Below are 21062 nucleotides of genomic sequence, written 5' to 3' on the forward strand. Positions count from 1 at the left end.
CAATTCCACCTAAGAGAGTCCAGACAAACCAAAAATACATAAAAGATCTGTACTAAGACTTCGAAATCTTCTCCACTCACAAAGACAGACTCATTTCTCCCTCTAGACATACTTTCAGCTTTGCTGTAAGTGTTACCTGAGATTACCTTGTATTTGTGATCATTCCCTCATCAGCTCAACTCAGTATGAGGTCTCATTCCTGACACTGGGAATCAAGGACCAGGGAACCCGACAGACCTAACACTTCAACCTCCCAAAGTGCTATAGTTACAGGAATGAACCAGCATGCCTGGCCATAATTTAGTCTTTAATTAACTAAAATTTATCTTCTCTGGAAAGGTATAAAATATTGTAGTTACAAAAGGAAGTCAGTTTATGGCAAGCTCCAGCCCTGGTTCCTCTCTAGAAAACGGCCTAGACATTATCTTGTCAAAATAATGAGCTAGGTTTCAGGAGTCTAATCAGGACAGGTATACTATCTGAAAAAGGCAGGTATATCTAAAAGCATCAATCGAACAAATTCAAACTAGAACATGATGAGAGATTGGAATCGAAAGTCACAGGCAAAATAACAACTCTAACAAAGAAGAAAATAATAAATGAGAAGTGAAGCCAAAAGAAAAGAATCTGACAAGAACTATAAGATTAAGATCAAAGCAGGTTAGAAACAATGAAAGTTTAATGACTATAAGAATTTAATATGTGAATTTGTAGTAGAGTCAAGAAATTTATTTGAATCTCTTACTAATCCAACAATTAAAATTTAAGAAAGCATACAGAAAGGTATTATCTTAAGTGAAAAATATAAGCTTAAATTTAAATAAACGTATTTAACTATAAAGCCCTCCAAAATTATCTTATACAAAGAGTCTGGTTCTTTAATTCACACAACTAACTAATCACAAACAAATGTCATGAATTAAATATAAAGAGCACTAAAAATGTCATCAGCCTTGAAAATAGCTAACAAGTAAAAATGAACCCCAAGGAAATTAACTTGGCTTATCCTAAATCACCCTACACTAAAGATGTAATAGAGAATACTTGCAAATAAAAAAAAGTCTACAGTGATCAAAATAGCATGGTACTGACATAAAAATTGAGATACAGATCTATGGAAAAGAATAGAGAACCTAGAATACCCAGCCACGTATTGCCATGTGATCTTGGATAAACCAAACAAGAGCATATACTGGGGAAAAGAATCCCTATCTAACAAATGATGCTGGGAGAACTGGTTAGCCACATGTAGAAGACTGAAACTGGACTTGCACTTCTAACCACTTAATAAAAACTGACTCTCCCAGGGTAAAAGATTTAAATTTAAGACATAAAATAATAAAAATTCTAGAAAAAAATGTGGGAAAAATTCTTAACAATACTGGCCTGTGAAAAGATTTTATGAAGAAGACCCTCTTAGCAATTGTAGCAACACCAAAAATAAATAAGACATGATCAAGCTAAAAAGCTTCTGCACAACTAAAGGTACAACAATTAAAGCATACAGACAACTTTCAGAATAGGAGAAGAGATTCACATGCTACACATCAGACAAAGGGCTGATAACTAGAATCTACAGAGAACTCAAACTAATCAACAAGAAAAGAGCAAATGATCCCATTTGAAAGTGTGGAAGAGATATGAACAGAACCTTCTCTGAATATGACAGACAAATAGCCAACAAACAAATTGTAAAATGCTCATCAACCCTAATCATTAGAGAAATGCAAATCACAACCATCCTGAGAGTGGCTCGGCACCTGTAGATCAGCAGCTAGAGTACCAGCTACATACACTACAGTTGACAAGTTTGAATACAGCCCCGGCGTGCCAAACAACAATGACAACTACAACGAAAAAACAGCCAGGCATTGTGGTGGGCACCTGTAGTCCCAGCTACTTGGGAGGCTGAAGCAAGAGAATCGCTTAAGCCCAAGGGTTTGAGGTTGCCCTGCATTGTGACGCCACAGCACCAGGGCGAAAGCTTGAGGCTCTGTCTTTTAAAAAAAAAAAAAAAAACCCTGAGATAACACCTAACCCCAGTCAAATTAGCTTACATCACAAAGCCCCAAAGCTGCACATGCTGGCATGGATGTGGAGAGAAGGGAACACTTTTATAATGCTGGTGGGGCTGCAAACTAATACAGCCTTTATGGAAAGAAGTACAGAGAATTCTCAAAAGAACTAAACTAAAAAGTAAACCTTCCCTTTGATCCTGCAATCTCATTACCAGGTATCTACCCAGAAGAAAAAAAAAAAACATTTTATCATGAAAACTTTGCACTAGAATAGTAGCTCAATTCACAATCACCAAGACGTGGAAGCAAGCCAAGTGCCTATCAACACATGAATAGCATGTGGTATATGTATACCATGGAATACTATTCAGCCATTAAAAAAGATGGAGACTTTACAGCTTTTGTATTAACCTAGATGGATTTTAAGCACATTCTTCTCAGTAAAGTATCACAAGAATGAAAAAGCAAGTATCCAGTGTACTCAATACTAATATGAAATCAACAGATAAACAACTGCAGGCCCACACAAGAGTAAAAGAAAAATGAAAATCAAGTGGCAGGGGAATAGAAAGCAATAAGCTCCCATCTAATGGGCACAATGTAAGGGGTATACAGTACACTCCCTGTGTGAAGAGCTCAACTATAACTTGAACTTTACTTAATGAACACAAATAATGTAACCTAATTATCTATACTCTCATATTTATCTGAAATAAACTAAAAACATAAATAAATAAACTGACAGCTCTGTCAAAATCACAAGAATTTAAGTTTCCATGTGTTTTGTAAGGGAAAAGAAACATTCCAAAAATGTCTTTTGGCTAAAGCAAATAAATATCCACAGTTAGAGATTCTGAAAAAAGTAATAATACCTACAAGAAAATATCTTCTTTTTTTTTTTATGTTTTATTTGGCTTCTTTTTCTTACATATACATGTGTTCATAGGTTTCCACTTTTTGCCTTCTTCTTCTTTTATAACAAAAAACTTACCCAAGCAGTCAAGTCTATATAGCCCCATGATTTTCATACAGAAATTATTCCGAAGGAGCATATAAACAACCACTGTCACCTTACCCCAGTAATAATAAAAAATAATAAAATTTAACAAAACCTCATATGGTGAGATTTTTTTTTAATCTAGTGAAGAAAACATCACTAAAGACCAATCTTTTTATTTTTCTATTTCCCTCAAAATGTATATGTGCACAAACATGTGTATGTGTATATATTAACCTATTCCTAATGCCGCAATGTATTTTCATTGCTAAAAAGAGGTTGTGACCCACAGGTTGAGAACCGCTGTATTAAATACAACTTCCATAAATATTAAAAACTAAAATCTATCCCATAATTAAATACCTCAAGCTTAAAGGCTTTATCTCATCAACTCCCTTTCCACATAATTACTACAAAAATTTCTTACAAAATCTGTAAGTTTCTGAGAAAGCATTAAGTTTGACAAAGCAGTGGGGGAAAAAATTTTATAGGAGCATAATCTGCAAGAAATGGGTTCTTAAGAAATACTAAGATTGGCCAGGTACTGTGGCTCATACCTGTAATCTTACTACTCTGGGAGGCTAAATCAGGACGATCACTTGAGCTCAGGAGTTCAGACCAGCAAGAACAAGAGTGAGACCCCATTCTCTACTAAAATTAGAAAAACTAGCCAGCTTTTATAGCGGGCACCTGTAGTCCCAGCTACTTGATAGGTCGCAGTAGGAGGATCACTTGAATAAGAGCAAGACCCCATCTCTACTAAAATTAGAAAAACTAGCCGTCTGTTGTAGCGGGACCTGTAGTCCCAGCTACTTGGTACAGTGCAGCAGAAGGATCACTTGAACCAGGAGTTTAAGGTTGCTGTGAGCTAGGCTAATGCTATAGCACTCTAGCTTGGGCAAAGGAGTGAGACTCTCTCTCCTTCAAAAAAAAAATAAAATAAAATAAATCCTAAGAGTAGAAGAACTTTAAAAAATGTGGTCCAAAACAGATAAAAGATATAAAACTGGAGTGGTTCATAATTTTGTGGATTTGTTTAGGCAAAGTTCTTTTATAACTAAAAATTCTAAACAAATATTATTTATGGGACAATAATTAAAGTATCTAATTGTGTATGGTTATTTTAAATCCAGACAGTGCTAGGGGTGTGTTCTTATTAAAACTATTGTTCCATCACTAACATTTTACCTTTAATTCTGAAAAATCTTCCATATTTTGGACAGAGCTATAATTAGAAAAACTTGAGTTGCAATGGATTATAAAGAAGATCTGAAAGTCCCTTAAAACATACATAATTAAATTTTTAAAATGGGAGAGAATGGAAAAGTTCAAAATATATAAGAAATGATAAAAATAGGAAAATTAGCATTTGATGAACACAATATTCTTTTCAGGCAAGAAGCATTAATGGATACTAAAACCAGTGGGCAAAAGTTTAACAATACAAAATTCATGCATGGTATTGAAGTATCTCCCCACAAGATATTAACTAATCACAAAGGGGAAAATAGTGATGGTACAGTGGAGAATAATAGCAGATCCCTCCTCAACCAAGTGATTACAGTTAACACCTCGAATAATGAGATATATCAACAGGGGCATTCTAATATCACAAACAAAGAAGGGCACAACTTTACTTCTGTTGTATTCTTTCTCAAAAATGCATACTCTGAATTTAATCAAAGTATAACAGGAAAATCCAAACTGAGAAACATTCTACAAACTAGCCATTATTTTTCAAAACCATCAAGGTCATGAAACACTTAGAAAGGGTGACAAACTATCCCTGATTAGAGATAGGACAACTAAATACAATGTGTGATGCTACATCGGATCCTGGACCAGAGAAAGGACCTTAGTAGGACAGGTGATAAAATGAGAATAAGGTCTGCATATTAGTTAATAGTACCAAATCAGTTTATTTTCAGGTTTTCATAACAGTACTGTGGTTATAACAGATACTGGCATGTGGGGTAGCTAGGTGGGGCACAGAGGAAACCACTGTGCTACCTTTGCAACTTTAATTAAGACTGACATTATTTCAGGGAGAAAAAGAAGAGAACCAAAACTAACTACCAAATTACACACTAAAAACCAAAACCAATCAAACAAGCAAAAACACCTACCTTGATAAAAGATCTAAGGACATAAAAGAAAAAGAGGTGAGGTAGTTTATCAAATTACCTTCTCACTTTCTCCCTGGAATTCAAATATTTCTTTACTCTTAGTAATTCATTTAAAAAAGCAGGGCATTAGTGCTATGTATGTTCCCCCTTTCTACTCATACCCAATATGGTCTCTATCTCTTGAAGCTCAAAATTATGATAACTATTTTACTCATCATAATTAAACTGCACATGAACAAAACTATTTGTATATCTCACAGAGTTCCATGAGACTCTATGGAACCTGTACTGTGCAACAAATAAAATTTCAATCAAACTTGCTAGGAGAAAAATAAACCATCTGATAAAATCAATGGTATTTTCATATGCCTGCAAATACCCATAAATGTTCAGTCCCATTAAGAAAATTACTCACCAAAGAATGTTAAAAGCCAGAGACTACAACAATGGGAGTAAGTTCTTTTATCTTTTGTGCTTATACTTTGCATTTCCAGGGCTCTTCCTTGTATTAGTTTCCTAGGTTGGCAATAACAAAGTGCAACAAATTAGATAGTTTTCAACAACAGAAATTAATTCTGGAAGCAGTTCTGAAAGCCACAAGTGCAAAACCAAGGTACTGTCAGGGCCATGTAATCTCTGAAACCTCCAGGAAAAGACTCTTCCTGAACTCTCCAAGATTCTGGGTGCCCCACGTGTTCCCTGTCTTGTTGCAGCCTAACCCCATGTCTGTGTGCCTCTGTTTCACATCCTTTCCCTATGTCTCTATTTTCTTTTCTCATAAGGACAACAGTCATATTGGATTAGAACTCATACTAACTGGGCATGACCTAATCATTTAAACTTGATTATATCTGCAAAGATTCTACTTCCAAATAAGGTCACTTTCTTAGACACAGGGGCTAAGATTTCAACCATCTACAGATGTGGAGAGAAGAGAGAGCACTTTTACACTTTTGGTGGGACTGCAAACAAAAACAGTATCTTTGTAGAAGTATGAAGAATCCTCAAAGAACTCAAAATAGACCTTCCATTTGGTCCCGCAATCCTATTACTAGGGATCTACTTGGAAGAGAACAAATTATTTGTCATAAGGACATATGCACTAGATTGTTGGTCGCAGCTCAAACTACAATCGCCAAAATGTGGAAACAACCTAAGTGCCCATCAACACATGAATGGATTAATAAACTGTGGTATATGTATACCTTGGAGTATACCATGTATACTATTCAGACATAAAAAAGATAGAGCTTTTACAGGTTTTGTATTAACCTAGAATTGAAGAACAGTCTTCTTAATAAAAAGTATCACAAGAATGGAAAAGTATCCAATGTACTCAATACTAATATGAAGCCAGCAGACGAATTATTATATGCCCATGCAAGAGAAAAATTCAATTCAAGTCAGGGGGAAAAGATTGGAGGAGACAGGAGCAGGAGAGGGGGATTAGTGTGCCCCCACCTATCAGGCACGATATAAGGGTATACGGCACACTTCCCGGGCATACAACTACAGCAGAGAATTTATCAACAAATGCAAACACTGTAACCTGGTTATTTGTACCCTCTTATTAATCTGAAATTTAAAAAAAGAAATAAAGAGCTGGCACAGCAATTAAACTTAAAAAAAAAAAATTTTTAACTATCTTTGGGGGGGAACACAAATCAGCCTACAACACCCCTCTATTCCATAAAAGCATTGTTTGGAAGTTACTTATTCAACATCATTTTTAAGAAATGTTCATTGACCAACTCCTATATGCCAGGTACCATTCTAATAATAATTAGTGTTAAATAAACAGTAAATAAATTAGGTGAAATTCGTCTTTAAAAAGCTGTTACTTCTGGTTCATAAAATCAGACAATAAATGAAGAGAAAAAATTAAAATTTCAGATTGTGGAGTGCTATGAAATGATTAAGTACATCAAAAGGATAGTCCTAGACTTTCTAAGCTAAACTTTCTTAAGCTAAGACCTGGGGAACTAGCAAGTGTAATGGCCAAGGTAGGAGACTAGAGCAGAGTGACTATTGACAGTGGAGGAATTTGTTTACTTAAATAATGACCACCATATGGCAAAATGCAGTTTACAATTTATGAGGCCTACCAACTTGAAAAGTACGTGATTCTTAAAGAAGTTTTTGTGAGTATAGCAATTTTACACATTAACGTTTGATGCCTTGCATTTCAGTTTTGGATAACTAAAATTTGTAAAGCTCACAATCACACTGTGAGTGTCTGATGATAATTAACCTTGAATTCTGAAGGACACAGTAAAACAAAATATTAATTTAGTGTGGGCTAAGTCAAGATAATGTACTGTTAGAATATGAAAGTGTGGCGATTATTAGTTCTATATTTACTGTTAAATACTATGTTCCTCCATTAAGAGAAAATTAATTTTGAAAGAAAAAGAAACTTCTTCCCCAATAGAAAGTTTTTCAGAATCCTGCAAACTGTGAAACTGGGGGCAGAACACAAAGTTAGGTGGGCTATATATAAAAGTCTCAGAACAATCATAACCATACACTTTCACCACTGCTCACTGAAGCACCATGCCTGCCAGCTGCCCAAGGCAGTCATCTTGATTAAATATACTCCAGGGATGCCTCTGATCAGGTTTCTTCTCTTTATTTCACTAGTGTTTCCCACTGGCAAGCTGACTACTATCAATGAAATGTAAAAATATAGGGAATCACTTGAGGGTGCAAAAACTCATGTATTAAGTACAAAACTGTAGATGTGATTGCTGATAAAGCTTAGTACAGCATAATACAATGATAAAGTTTTTACAAAGGCTATTATATTTAATAATCAGTTTACTAATCTTGTTTATGTCTCAAATCTTATAAGTATAGTATTTCTGACGTGCTCTCATGAAATGTTAGGTACTCTAGAGATACAGAAAACACACTACCCAGAATCTATAGTATATAAGCAATTCTGTGTCTATGGATCTGGGACAACTAATCTTCTGCTTTTACAAGTCCCCAAACACTTAAGCATATCGAATATCTAACCTAAATTATACTGAAGTCTCCTTTGACTTCACTGCTCGGAGCTACTAAACCTTCGATCTCCCCACCCCACAAACAGCTATAAAAGATATCCTTATGCGGGAAGTGAGTTTGAGTTGAAAGAGTTTCTTCAAAAAGTTGAATATGTGACAGGATTTTTGGTACTAAACTCATTACCTTTCTTCTCATACCATTCCTTCCTCCACGATCTATTTTGGGTAAAAATGTTAAGTCTCACAGTCTTCAGCACCAACTGCATCTGTTCATACCACTCTCCATCTCCATTTCAACTACACCACACCACCCTCTCTCTCTCCTTCCATATTTCTAGATCTCTTAACATTTCAAATGCTACTAAAGTGATAAATCTTTTCTTCAAAAGTATCCTGTGAGTGCTTACTGTCTTTGATGCTCATAGCACCTATTTACAAAACTGCCTTGTTTTATATTTATACATAAGTATTTTGAGCTTTATGGTCTTGTACACCTTTGTACAGAAATGTCTCAGTTATCTGAAACATACCTGAAAACTAGTAGATACATACATTCTTCAGAACTCTGAATTTTCTTAGTAACCCACAGTGTCTCCCAAACCATTATCTCTCCCCTACTCCATATGAATACCATTCTCTAATCTACATCACTGTCATCTACTCATTTCCTAACCATCTACCATTAGCTCCTTACACATTATATTTAAATCTTGGTCAGATTTCTGCCCTACTATATATCCTATTACCACGGGCAATGACCATCTAAAGCCCAAGTCTCAAGATTCTCGGGCCCTTTCAATTCAAAAGACCTACTCAAATAGCCTGTAGACTTCATCTGCCAACTCTCACAGCCAAACACTTTAACCAATCTGACCTAATATTCCAATGTTCACAGTTCTCTCATGCTTTGGATACATCTGTTCCTCAATTTTCATTTACACAGCCTAGTGTTTACTTCTTTCACTGTCTACCTGTCCCCTCCTCACCTCAATTCCTTAATAAGTTTACACATAAATGATTACCTAAACTACTTCCTCACAAATGTTTTTTATCACTAGTCTTCCGTATGATCTGTCATGCAAAAGTCGAAGCCTAAAATAAACCCACAAACTCTATTTTCTTAAACATCCAAATTAATGAATAGTACTAGAAAAAGATCACCAAGTCATGAAAATTGATACTATAATAAAAATTTTGCCTACAATTTCAGGTGAAATCTTAATCCAATAAATTGTATTAATAAAGCAAGCAATTTTTTTGTTGTTCATGGCTCCCTCTCTAATTCCTTTCAACAGCTACTCCCACATTTTCACTAATCTTAAAACTCTTTCCTAGGGCCAACCTCCACAATCTCTGAAGTTCATTAAAAAAAAAAGTTTTTTATTACCTAATTCAACTTTTTGCTTCTCCCTCAATCATTCTTTATCCTTCAACATTATCTCAGAAAATAAGCTAATGTAAGGAGATAGGGAGAGATTAAAATTACAGCTGGATAGGAGGAGTAATTCTAAGCTAAAGTAAGGAGATAGGAAAAGATTAAAATTACACTAAAATTACATTAAAAATCACTGTAGGATGACTATAGTTAACAAGAATATATTACAAAGTTTCAAATAGCTAGTAGGAGGATATGGAATGTTCCCAACACAAAGAAATGATAAATGTTTTAGATGACCAATATGCTAATTATGCTCATGTGATCACTGTACATTGTATCACAATATCACTATGTACCCCATAAATATATGTCAATTTAAAAATTAAAAACTAAACTAAATTTTTAAAAAGTGAATGCCATGTGCAAATCATAGTAGTATAGGAAATGAAGTGGTAGTGTCCAATGAGATTCCAAATTTTGAGTACAACGATTCCCTGCATACTGCTGAATATCAGTACAGTCACTTCTGAAGTTCTCCCCTTGGGAACTGACATACCCATGCCAGTGCCTATTCCACCTCTCAAAGCAATTTTGGAACTTTTTCTGAAATGGCCATCAGAGCTATCATTGTATTACCCTTGATGTCCTGAGTGTCACCAAAATGTCTTCCTTTCAATATTTCCTTTATCTTCAGGTGAAGAACAAAGTCATTGGGGACCAGATCATGTGAATATAACTATATGAAATAACATATAGTTATGTGTTTCCTGGCTAAAAACTCCCTTCACAGTGTCATCTGAACAGGTGCATTGTCGTGATGCAAAAGCCATGAGTTGTTGGTGAAAAGTTCAGGTCATTTTGTCTTTTTCATGCAGCCTTTTCAGCAAAGTAGGTTAACTGTTTGTCCAGTAGTTACAAATTCATAATGAACAATCCCTCTGATATCAAAAAAAATTAGCAACATCACTTAGACTCTTGATTTGGACTGACAGAACATTTTTGTTACTGGAAAATTGGCTAACTTCCATTGTGCAATTTGACACTTTGTTTCAGGGCTGTATTAGTACACTCCAGTTCACCAGTGATAACACAGCCCAAACCTCTTGCCTCTCCAAAAGGTCTGAGCAAACTCCAGCTCTCCTTTGCTTTTGTTTATTGGTGAACTACTTTGGGACCATTTTTTGTACAAATTCTTCTCATACCACAATTTTCAGTTAAGATTTTCCTGGTTTGTTTTTTTTTTTATGTTTACTCAGTCTGCTATGCTTCTCTTAGTCAATTGAGACATAATTCAATAGATTTTTACACTGTTTCCATCAGTTCTGCTCATTATTGGCCCCCCTCACTTCCCTTTATCAGTGACACTTTCCTCTCGGAAAAACATTTAATCTATTTGTCCACTGCTGTTTTTTCATGGCTTTATCCCCATAAACTTGGACCAACATGTCCCTTATTTCATTTCCACTCTTGCCAAGTTTAACAAGAAATGTAATGTTTATTCATTGTTCTAAATCAAGCTGCACATTCTTGCAATGGCACATAAAAACGCATAATAATGAACACTACTCAGCACGTCAACATGAAGACAGCACTGAGACACTGATATATAAACCAAGGTTATGAAACCTTATGAGTTGTTTGTACAGTGCTGCCAATGTAAGCAAATGGTGGCAAGTTCATGAACTCAATTGTCAAGACTTCGTACAGACTTTACTTTAAAAGGAAATAATTTTTTTCCTTAAAAAGAAAAAGACAATAAGGTATTCTTTTTTTTTCCCTTTGGTAGAGACAGAGTCTCACTTTATTGCCCTCGGTATAGAGTGCCATAGCATCACAGCTCACAGCAACCTCCGACTCCTGGGCTTAGGCGATTCTCTTGCTTCAGCCTCCCAAGTAGCTGGGACTACAGGTGCCCACCACAATGCCTGCCTATTTTTTTGTTGCAGTTCGGCCAGGGCCAGGTTTGAACCCGCCACCCTTGGTATATGGGGCCAGCACCGTCGGAAAATAAGGTATTCTTGTTCTTGCTCCATGCCACATGTCAGTATTTCACTCTCTACTATCCTGTTTCCCCAAAAATAAGACATCCTCCGAAAATAAGACCTACTTACAGGAAAGATAAGATGTCCCCTGAAAATAAGACCTAGCGCATCTTTGGGAGCACACCTTAAAATAAGACACTGTCTTATTTTCAGGGAAACAGGGTAGCTCTTTCCCTAAGCCTACAAACCACTAAAGTACCTCCTATCACTTAAAACATTTAAAACCTGTAATTACTACCTCTCCATTATACACTATTCTCTGTTTTCCCTTATAGAAAGATAGCCTATATGCACTGTTTCTACCTCCTTTCTCACTGCCTCCACTAGTTTAAAAAAAAAAAATGTATTATTTTAGTCCCAATTCTCCACTGAATCTACTCTTTGAAAACAATCTTTTATGATATTAAAGTTATTGATGTTTTTACTGTTTCTTAAAGCTATTGTCTTTTATAGACATACACTAAAACATTTATAGATGATGATGTCAGGAATTTGCTTCAAATGAACAATATGAGAGGTGTGCAGATGAAAGAATATTAGCTAATACACATAACTGTGGAAGCTGGGTAATAAGTACATAGGGAGGGTCACTATTATAATTCCATCTACTTTTGTATATGCTTGAAATCTTCCTTAATAAAAACTTAATAATAATAGTAAGGCCACAGATCCCCACATTATGTATTCCTTTCCAGGAGACCATAGTTTTTAACCAGAATGGACATCACTGAGTCACCTAAACTTGGGTAGTATTAATCTTCCCCAGCCTTCCCAAACCTTCCCCAATCCTTGCCACTCAAGCAACAGTCAACTGCTTTTACTGACCAGATGCGATGCATCCTTTAGAAATACTGGGGGGTGGGGGGGAATGTTAGGGAGTAAAAAGGTTAATACTGATTTTTAAGTACCTGGTGACTCTAAAACGTTTTCAGATTCTGATTTTACTACTGCTTTCTGTATATTATTTTCTTAAGATGCAACATTATGACTCTTGTCATGACATTCCAGAAACTGAAATTCTTTTCTCAATAGTACCCCCCACCTTCTTGTCCTTCAGAAAAAGAAATTGATTTACTTAAATTTTGTGATTATGTTTTTCATCCAAATTACTCATTTCATCCAATGTAATTATCTAGTCCCCAAAGCAGGAAAATCAGAAACCCTGAGATAAGCTTTTATTTCCCTTTCTACCTCACCATATCCCACCAATTTTACCAGTAAAACAAACATTACATTCATCCATCCCTCTCTAATTTTATTTATACTACCCTATTAAAGGCTTTTGCTGTCCCCTTACATATTTCAATAGTCTCACTGTTTGCCTTAATTCAATCATCTACCCTACAGCCAGAATGATTAAATACTAATTTAATCATATCAGATACCTGTTTAAAGTCTTTCAAATAGCTCAAATATCACTTCCAGGATAAAATTCAAATTCCTAAGCATAGCAAACAAAAATTTTAAGGATCTGGCTGCCCACTACCCTCACTTCCAATCTCTCTTATGTCTGTGTAAATTGTGTACTAAATTTAGTACTGCTACAGTTTTGTAATGCTATAGTACTAAATTATGTACTGTAGATCACCACAAACACGGTTCACACTCCATTGCCTTTGGTTATACTGTTTCTTCTCTATTCATTCTAGTCACCATTTTGTTCGTTAAGTTAGAAGAGTATGGTTTAACAAAGAATGCAATACAGCAGCCAATAAAATAAATACAGAAGAAAAGTTTTTTATATTGTATTTCAAAGAATTGATTAAAAATAAAAGAAAACAGCTGGGTACCATGTTGCATGCCTGCAGTCCCAGCTGCTTGGTAAGCTGAGGCAAGAGAATCAATCACTTGAGCTCAGGAGCTCAGGAGTCCAAGGCCAGCCCGGGAGACCCATAGTGAGACCCTGTCTCTAAAGAAAAGAAAACAAAAAGACAAAAGAGACATTGTGAGACCCTGTCTCTAAAGAAAGGAAAAAAAAATAAAGACAAGAAAAAAAGATTCTGTTAATAATACAAAAATAAAAATATATAAAATTACCAAAACAAAAGCAAAATAAGTATGAAGAAAAGTAATTTTTCAAAACCTAGCTAATGATTATCTCTGAAAAGCAAAATTATGGGCAACTTTTATTGCTTACTTTTACATCTCTATACATACTACAATAAACAAGTATTATATAAGCAACAAGAACTGTTAAGTTTTTAAAATCTGAACAGATCGGAACATGACTTGTTAGCAACACATTACTAAAAAGATACACACATACCCTCCTCCCAGGGCCAACCCAAAAGGTAAAAGGCCTTCAATGTTGGTCCAGAGAGTGTAAGACTTCATTTTGTTGAAAGAAGCTGTACTTTCTAAGCATTAATTCGAGGCAGGTTGTTGGAAAGACCACAGAGATTACAGCCCAATCGTAAGTCAAGCAATTATAAGTTTCAGGAGATATTAAGGGACTCAATCATGATATTAGCAGCAGGTAAACAACAAAAGAAATGAGTTAAAAGAAAAAATATACCGGTAACTCTTAGCAGTTGAACTGGATGAGGTGGACTAAAACTACAGTTATTAAAAGTGATTTATGTCTGGGCGGCACCTGTGGCTCAACATAGCAGGGCACCAGCCCCATATGCCGGAGGTGGAGGGTTCAAACCCAGCCCCAGCCAAAAAAAGTGATTTATGTCTAATTCTGCACTGAGAGAATGGTGGTAGAATATTTAAAAATAAGGAAGATGAAGAGTTTGTGGGAGAAGCACTCTCCATAGAGAAACATAAATGAGCTCAGTTTTAGAAGAAATGACAGTGGATCATTCTACCAAAAATTTCTAGTATACACAATGTAATATATAGAAAAGTGACTGGGTTCACAAAAAATGAACTCCAATCTTGGCTTTGATGTTTACTAACTTATGACCTGGCAATTAAACTGTTATTTCTCACGCCAGAGCAGTGTATTTTTCAACTTTACTTTCTCTTTCTCTCTCCCTCTCTCATGGCAGAAGAACCTTTTTTATAAACTTATGCAGATCGCCTATCTAATCATCTGCAGACCACCAACAGGAAAGAGTTGAACCTAAGAAGGGCAGGACCCCTGGAGCCCTGCCCAGTTACCAAGCCCACACCTCAGTACTCCAATTTCCAAAGGCCCCTGAGATACTGCCATGATATCCTAAGCTCTGTGATAACTACTTGGATACAAATGGAACACAGTGAATAGTATCTTTAAATCATCTATAATTTTAGCATGTCAGGGGAAAAAGTAACACCTGAAGTCAGGTGAGTGATCCAGAACAAAAAGGAAAAGATTGACAAGCATACCTTTCTTTAATCAGGAAAATATCTCAGACAGAAGTGAAAAGATCACAGGAACATCTCAAAACAAAGTTTCAGGATATTTGGGACTTTGTATTCATAAAAGTAAAAGATCTACAACAAAAAAAAATAGGTAGATGTGTCTTCATAAAAATTAAAATTCTCTACATTGAAGCAAAAAAAAAAAAAAAAAAAAATCACAAACATCACAGCCACAGGTCATAACTTACACTGAGGGGAGGAAAAAACTAGTAAAAAACAAAAATACAGAGGAAAAATGGCCAATGCCATTTTTCAGATTATTAGTGAAATAAAAAACATCATTCCATTATGCCTTTAAATTGTATTTAAAGTTAAGCAATTTTGCCTCAATAACACATTTTAAGTGATAACACTCAATGATGGCAGGATTTGTTCCTGTATTGTTCTTAATGTTACCAAACTATGAACTCAAAAAATTAAGAACACTACAAAGAGGCCCACTGTTACTGCTGTTTAACAAAATAGTAAAGCTCCTAGCCAATGGTATAAAAAGAAGAGTTTCAGAGACAGGCAGACATATAAAAATTAGAAGCGAAGAGACTAGATCATGTAAAAAGAAAAATCGAGAAAATCTACAAATTATTAGAACAAATTATAAGAGGTAAGCAAAATTGCCAGACACACAACATCTCCCTCCTATAGCTATAACCAATCAGAAATTAAAATTGAGGCCATTCACAAGAGCAAAACAAAAACCCAAAAGAAACCCTACTTTATGTCTAGAACAAGGTTTCTCAGCCTCAGTATTACTGATATTTTAAGCCAGACAGTACTTTGTTGTGGGGTTTGGTTTATAGATGTTTAGCAGCACCCCTGACCTGTACCCACCAGATGAAGTAGCATCCCTGAGTTATGATAACCAAAAATGTCTCTAGACATTGTCAAATGCCCCATGTGGGGAGGGAGGTACAATACTGCCTTTAGTGATTGAATACTTTGAGCACTATAGAGACAAGAAATAAAATCTAACTCTATCAAAATACATAAAAAGTCTGACCAGGGCGGCGCCAGTGGCTCAGTGAGTAGGGAGCCAGCCCCATATACCGAGGGTGGCAGGTTCAAACCCAGCCCTGGCCAAACTGCAACAACAAAAAAACTAGTCGGGCGTTGTGACGGGCGCCTGTAGTCCCAGCTACTTGGGAGGCTGAGGCAGGAGAATCGCGTAAGCCCAAGAGCCGGAGGTTGCTGTGAGTCCTGTGACATCATGGCACTCTACCAAGGGTGGTAAAGTGAGACTCTGTCTCTACAAAAAAAAAAAAAGTCTGACCAATTAAGAGTCATTCCATGTTCTTAGACGGGGCAACTTAATATGTGATTTCCCCAGAAACCAATGCAATGCCATACCATTCAAAATTCTACCTACATTTTTAAAATTTGGTAACAATAACACAAATATATAGCACTCCCTGTATACCAGCCATTTTTCTATATAAATATCCACTAATTTAATATTAACAGTAAGGACAGGACATACTCTTAACCTTATTTCACAAATTTTAAAATTGAAGCATCTAGTTTGCCCAGAGTACCACAGTCACTAAATGATAGAGCCAGTATTCCATTCCCAAGCTGAATGGATCCAGAGTACATGCTCTTAGCCACTTCACTATCCTTCCTGGCAAAACACTGGAAAAAATACAACCCTAGCAAGTGTTCAAACCAAATCTGGCAGCATATTAACAGGATTATATACTCCACCCAGGTAAGATTCATTCCTGGAATGCAATGATTATTCAACACATCAAAATCAATGTAATATTAAGTGAATGAAGAAAAAAAAAAATCACATGACCATCTCAATGCAGAAAAAGCATTCGATAAAATTCAATACCCTTGTATAACAAAAACACTCAGCAAACTAGCAATAAAAGGGAACTTTCTAAACAAAATAAAGGTAATACATGAAAAACTCACAGCAAAGATCAAACTCAAGGGTGAAAGATTAAAAGGTTTTCCTCTAAAATCAGGCAAGAACAAGGCAAAGATGCTTGCTTTTGCCGCTTCTATTCAACATAGTACATACAGAAGTCCTAACCAGAGCAATTACACAAGACAAATAAAAAGAATTCAAACTGAAAAGCAAGTAAGTCCAGGCATGGTGGCTCACGCCTATAATCCAAGCACTCTGGGATGACAAGGCAGATGGATCACTTGAGCTCAGGAGTTCAAGACCAGCCTGAGCAAGAGCAAGACCCCATCTCTAAAAAAATAACTGGGCCTTGTGGCAAGTGCCTGTAGTCCCAGCTACTGGGGAGGGTGAGGCATGGGGATCTCCAGAGCCTCAGAGTTTGAGGCTGCTGTGGGCTATGACACCACAGCACTCTACTCAAGGTGACAAAGTGAAATTGTCTCAAAAAAAAAAAAAAAAAAAAAAAAGAAGTAAAATTACCCCTGTTCACAGATGACATGAGCTTATATATAAGACTCTAAAGATGCCACACACAAAAATTTTTAGAAAGCAAAGTTAACAGAATATAAAAATCAATATACTGAAAAGTCAGTTGTAGAGTCAGCACCTATGGCTCAAACGGCTAAGACAATGGCCACATACACCTGAGCTGGTGGGTTCGAATCAAGCCCAGGCCTGCCAAACAACAATGACGGCTGCAACCAAAAAATACCCGGGCATTGTGGCAGGCGCCTATGCTCCCAGATACTTGGTAGGCGGAGGCAGGAGAATCACTTGAGCCCAGGAGTTGGAGGTTGCTGTGAGCTGTGATGCCACTGCACTCTACCCAGGGCGACAGCTTGAGATTCTGTCTCAAAAAAAAAAAAAAAAAAAAGTCAGCTGTAGTTTCAACATACTATCAGTGGTTCTCAACCTGTGGGTTGCAACCCCTTTTTAACAATGAAAATACACTGTGGAATTAGGAAGGTTGAGAACCACTAACAATGAACAATCAGAAAAGAAAATTACAAAAATTGATTCCATTTACAGCAATATCAAAAAGAATAAAATACTTATACATAACTTATCCAAGAAGGTCAAAGACTTACACGATGAAAACTACAAAACCATTATGAAAGAAAATAAAGATGGCACAAGTAAACGGAAATATATCCCATGTCCCTCGGATTGAAAGAATTAACATTGCTAAGATCACAATGGCACCCAAAGTCATCTTTAGTCAATGCAGTCACTATCACAATCCCAATGATGCTTTTTGTAGAAAGATAAAAACTCATTCTAAAATTCATATGTAATCTTGAGGAACCGTGACTACACAAAACAATCTTGAATTTGAAGAACAAGATATTGAACCCAGTCGAACAAAACTGGGGGATTCACTTCCTAATGTCAAAACATCACAAAGCTATAGAAATCAAAACAGTGTACATACTGTCATGCAGACATAGAGACCAATGGAATAGATTAGAGAACCCATAAATAAGCCCTCACGTGTATGGTCAAATTATCTACAAGAAGCTTGCCAAGACCATTAATGTGAAAGGACAGTTTATCAACATATAATAATGAGAAAATTGGATATCCATATGCAGAAGGGAGCTAGATCCTTACCAAACACCATGCACAAAAATTAACTCGAATGGATCAAAGGCCTAAATGTATGACCTAAAACTATATAATTCTTAGGAGAAAAACCTAGGGCAAAAGTTTCATGGTACCGGATTTGGCAATGATTTCTTGGGTAGGATAACAAAGGCACATACAGCAAAAGTACCAAGAGACAAATTAACCATGAAAATTTTTAAATTTGGTGGATCAAGAGACAGTATCAACAGAGTAAAAAGACAATCCATGGAACAGGCAAAAATATTTGCAAAGCATATATATGATAAGGGATTAATACCCAGGATAAAGACTCCTAAAACTCAACATCGCCCCCCCCACGCCAAAAAAAAAAAAAAACCCTGATTCACAAATGGGTAAAGAGCTTAAATAGACATTCTCCACAGAAGATACACAAACAGTCACTAGGCACACAAAAAGATGCTCAATATAATTAGTCATGAGTGAAAATCCATTAGGATGGTTACTATCGAAAAAACAGAAAATAAAAAAGTGTTAGCAAGAATGTAGAGAAACTGGAATACTGTTGGTGGGAATGTAAAATGGTACAGCCACAGTAGAATACAGTATGGTAGTTCCTCTGAAAATTACCATATGATCTAGCAATGTCACTTCTGGATATACTCACACATACACTCAAAAGAACTGAAAGCAATGTCTTAAAGAGACATTTATACATCCATGTTCATAGTAGCATTGCTCACAACAGCTGAAATAAGGAAGCAGCTCAAGTGTCCACTGACAGAAAAATGAATAACCACAAACAATGGAATATTATTCAGCATTAAAAGGAAGGAAAGTCCGGCATATGCTACACATGGATGAAGCTTGCTTGCACTGAGCAAGTGCAACAAGTTAGAGGGAGAAAGGGAGGGCTGGAGGGAAAGAGAGAGGGAGGGAGGTTGGATGGAAGGAAGGAAGGAAAGAAAGAAAGAAAAAAAAGGGAGGCGCCTGTGGCTCAAGGAGTAGGGCGCCAGCCCCATAGGGTAGTGGGTACATGCCCAGCCCCGGCCAAAACTGCAAAAAAAAAAAAAAAAGAAAAGAAAAGAAAGAAAAAAGCCAAATACTGTACAATTCCACTTATATGAGGTACCTAGAGAAGTCAAATTCATAGGGACATAAAGTACAATGGTAAATGTCAGGGGCTAAGCTATGGGGATACTTGGTAAGTTACTATTTAATAGGTATAGATAGTTTTGTAAGATGAAAATAGTTCTGAAGATGCCCAGTGGCCATGGTTGCATGACAATATGGACGTATTTAATACCAGTGAACTATACAATTAAAAATGGTTAAGAAAGTAAATTTTGAATTATGTGTATATTTTATCATAAATTTTTAAACAGGGGGGAGGCAGTAGTGGTAGAAAGGGTAACCAAAGAACAAAATAATGCCAATGCATTGTATTTTACTTGAATTATATCCACACAAGACAACAATATGTTTTACTATTTACTAGAACACGTACAGATAAATATGTATGTGTTATCAACCACATTAAAATGTATGTGTATGGTTGGAAAGGAGGATGGATAACACAAACAAAGAAAAAAAAATAAAATGAAAGCAAGACCTTAAATGAGTTAGTAATTGTTGTATGCCATGAATTAATGTCAGGATTAATTCAACCTTTTGCACTTTAAGTCCTACAAGTAAATTTAAAGTAATTTAGAAGTCAAAAAAATGAAAAACTCCTCTAGAAAGCAACATTTATATAATCAAGACTTTTTCTTTTATGTCCAAGCACAAAGATGATGAAATATATTTTCCATGCAAAATATTATATACATTAAATAACATATAGTGGTAACAATGCAGGTTTTCTGAGAAGTAGGTTCTATGATAGAAATATACAAGCAGGAAGTGTATTTATTGAGCAGTGCTGTCTAAATGAGGACCAGTGAGAGGGCAAGAATGAAGCAGGATAGACAGAACAAGAAGTTGAACTCTATCGAAGTCCCGACAAATGTCTCAGTTGATCCCTCGAGGAACCTCTGACTGGGAAAGCCCCTCAAAGATGTCTGAATTGAGGCAATGTCCAGTCTTTGGATATTTGCCGCCTCATAAACATTAACCTTGAATGAGACTACTCTCCTTAGCCAGGGGCAATTTCCAGAGAAGAACTCAGCAGAGAATAGCCAACTACCAATAGTCCCAGTAGCTGAGGGAAGGAGTGCTTCAGTCTCAAAAGGGTTGGGGGATTTGTGAGAATCTAGGAAGCACATCATAGCATTGACTACAGATGATCAAAAAGAACAATACATATTTCATAATTTACAGCAAAGTTCTACCTCAATCCTAGATACAACTGAACTTGAAATTATAAAAAGGTAAAATTCTAGCAAGAAAACAAAGAAACCACATGAAATGCCAGCTACTGGAATTATGGAAACTTTGATAGTAAGAAAGAAAAAAACAACCCCCCCCCCCAAAAAAAAGCCTCTAAATAGTGAAGAGAATTATTTCCCGGAATACTCACTTTCTTTTTTTCCCCAGAGTCTCAAAAAATAGACAACTAATATTTATAAATAAAAATAGAAGATAATTTCAAAAAACAAATCATGCCAAATCTTATAGACAACAGAAAAAGAAGAAATTCTTCAAATTCAT

At 36.0% G+C, this 21062-nt stretch overlaps 1 protein-coding gene across 3 annotated transcripts in view; it reads right to left on the bottom strand.

Annotated features, from left to right (window-relative positions):
• STAG1 (stromal antigen 1) overlaps positions 1–21062 on the bottom strand; it is a 411299-nt gene that overhangs the window by 311804 nt on the left and 78433 nt on the right. The window contains exon 2 of one of the 3 annotated variants that reach the window (XM_053598525.1): positions 13360–13478. The exons of 1 other annotated variant lie outside the window; for it this stretch is intronic. The gene's annotated coding sequence lies outside the window, so the exon portion shown is untranslated. Of the gene's footprint in view, positions 1–5556; positions 5578–13359; positions 13479–21062 lie in introns of those variants that run through there. One more of the 3 variants, XM_053598526.1, reaches the window with a different exon arrangement.

This window comes from Nycticebus coucang, chromosome 8 (genome assembly GCF_027406575.1).
Source record: "Nycticebus coucang isolate mNycCou1 chromosome 8, mNycCou1.pri, whole genome shotgun sequence".
In the NCBI taxonomy this organism is placed as follows: domain Eukaryota; kingdom Metazoa; phylum Chordata; class Mammalia; order Primates; family Lorisidae; genus Nycticebus; species Nycticebus coucang.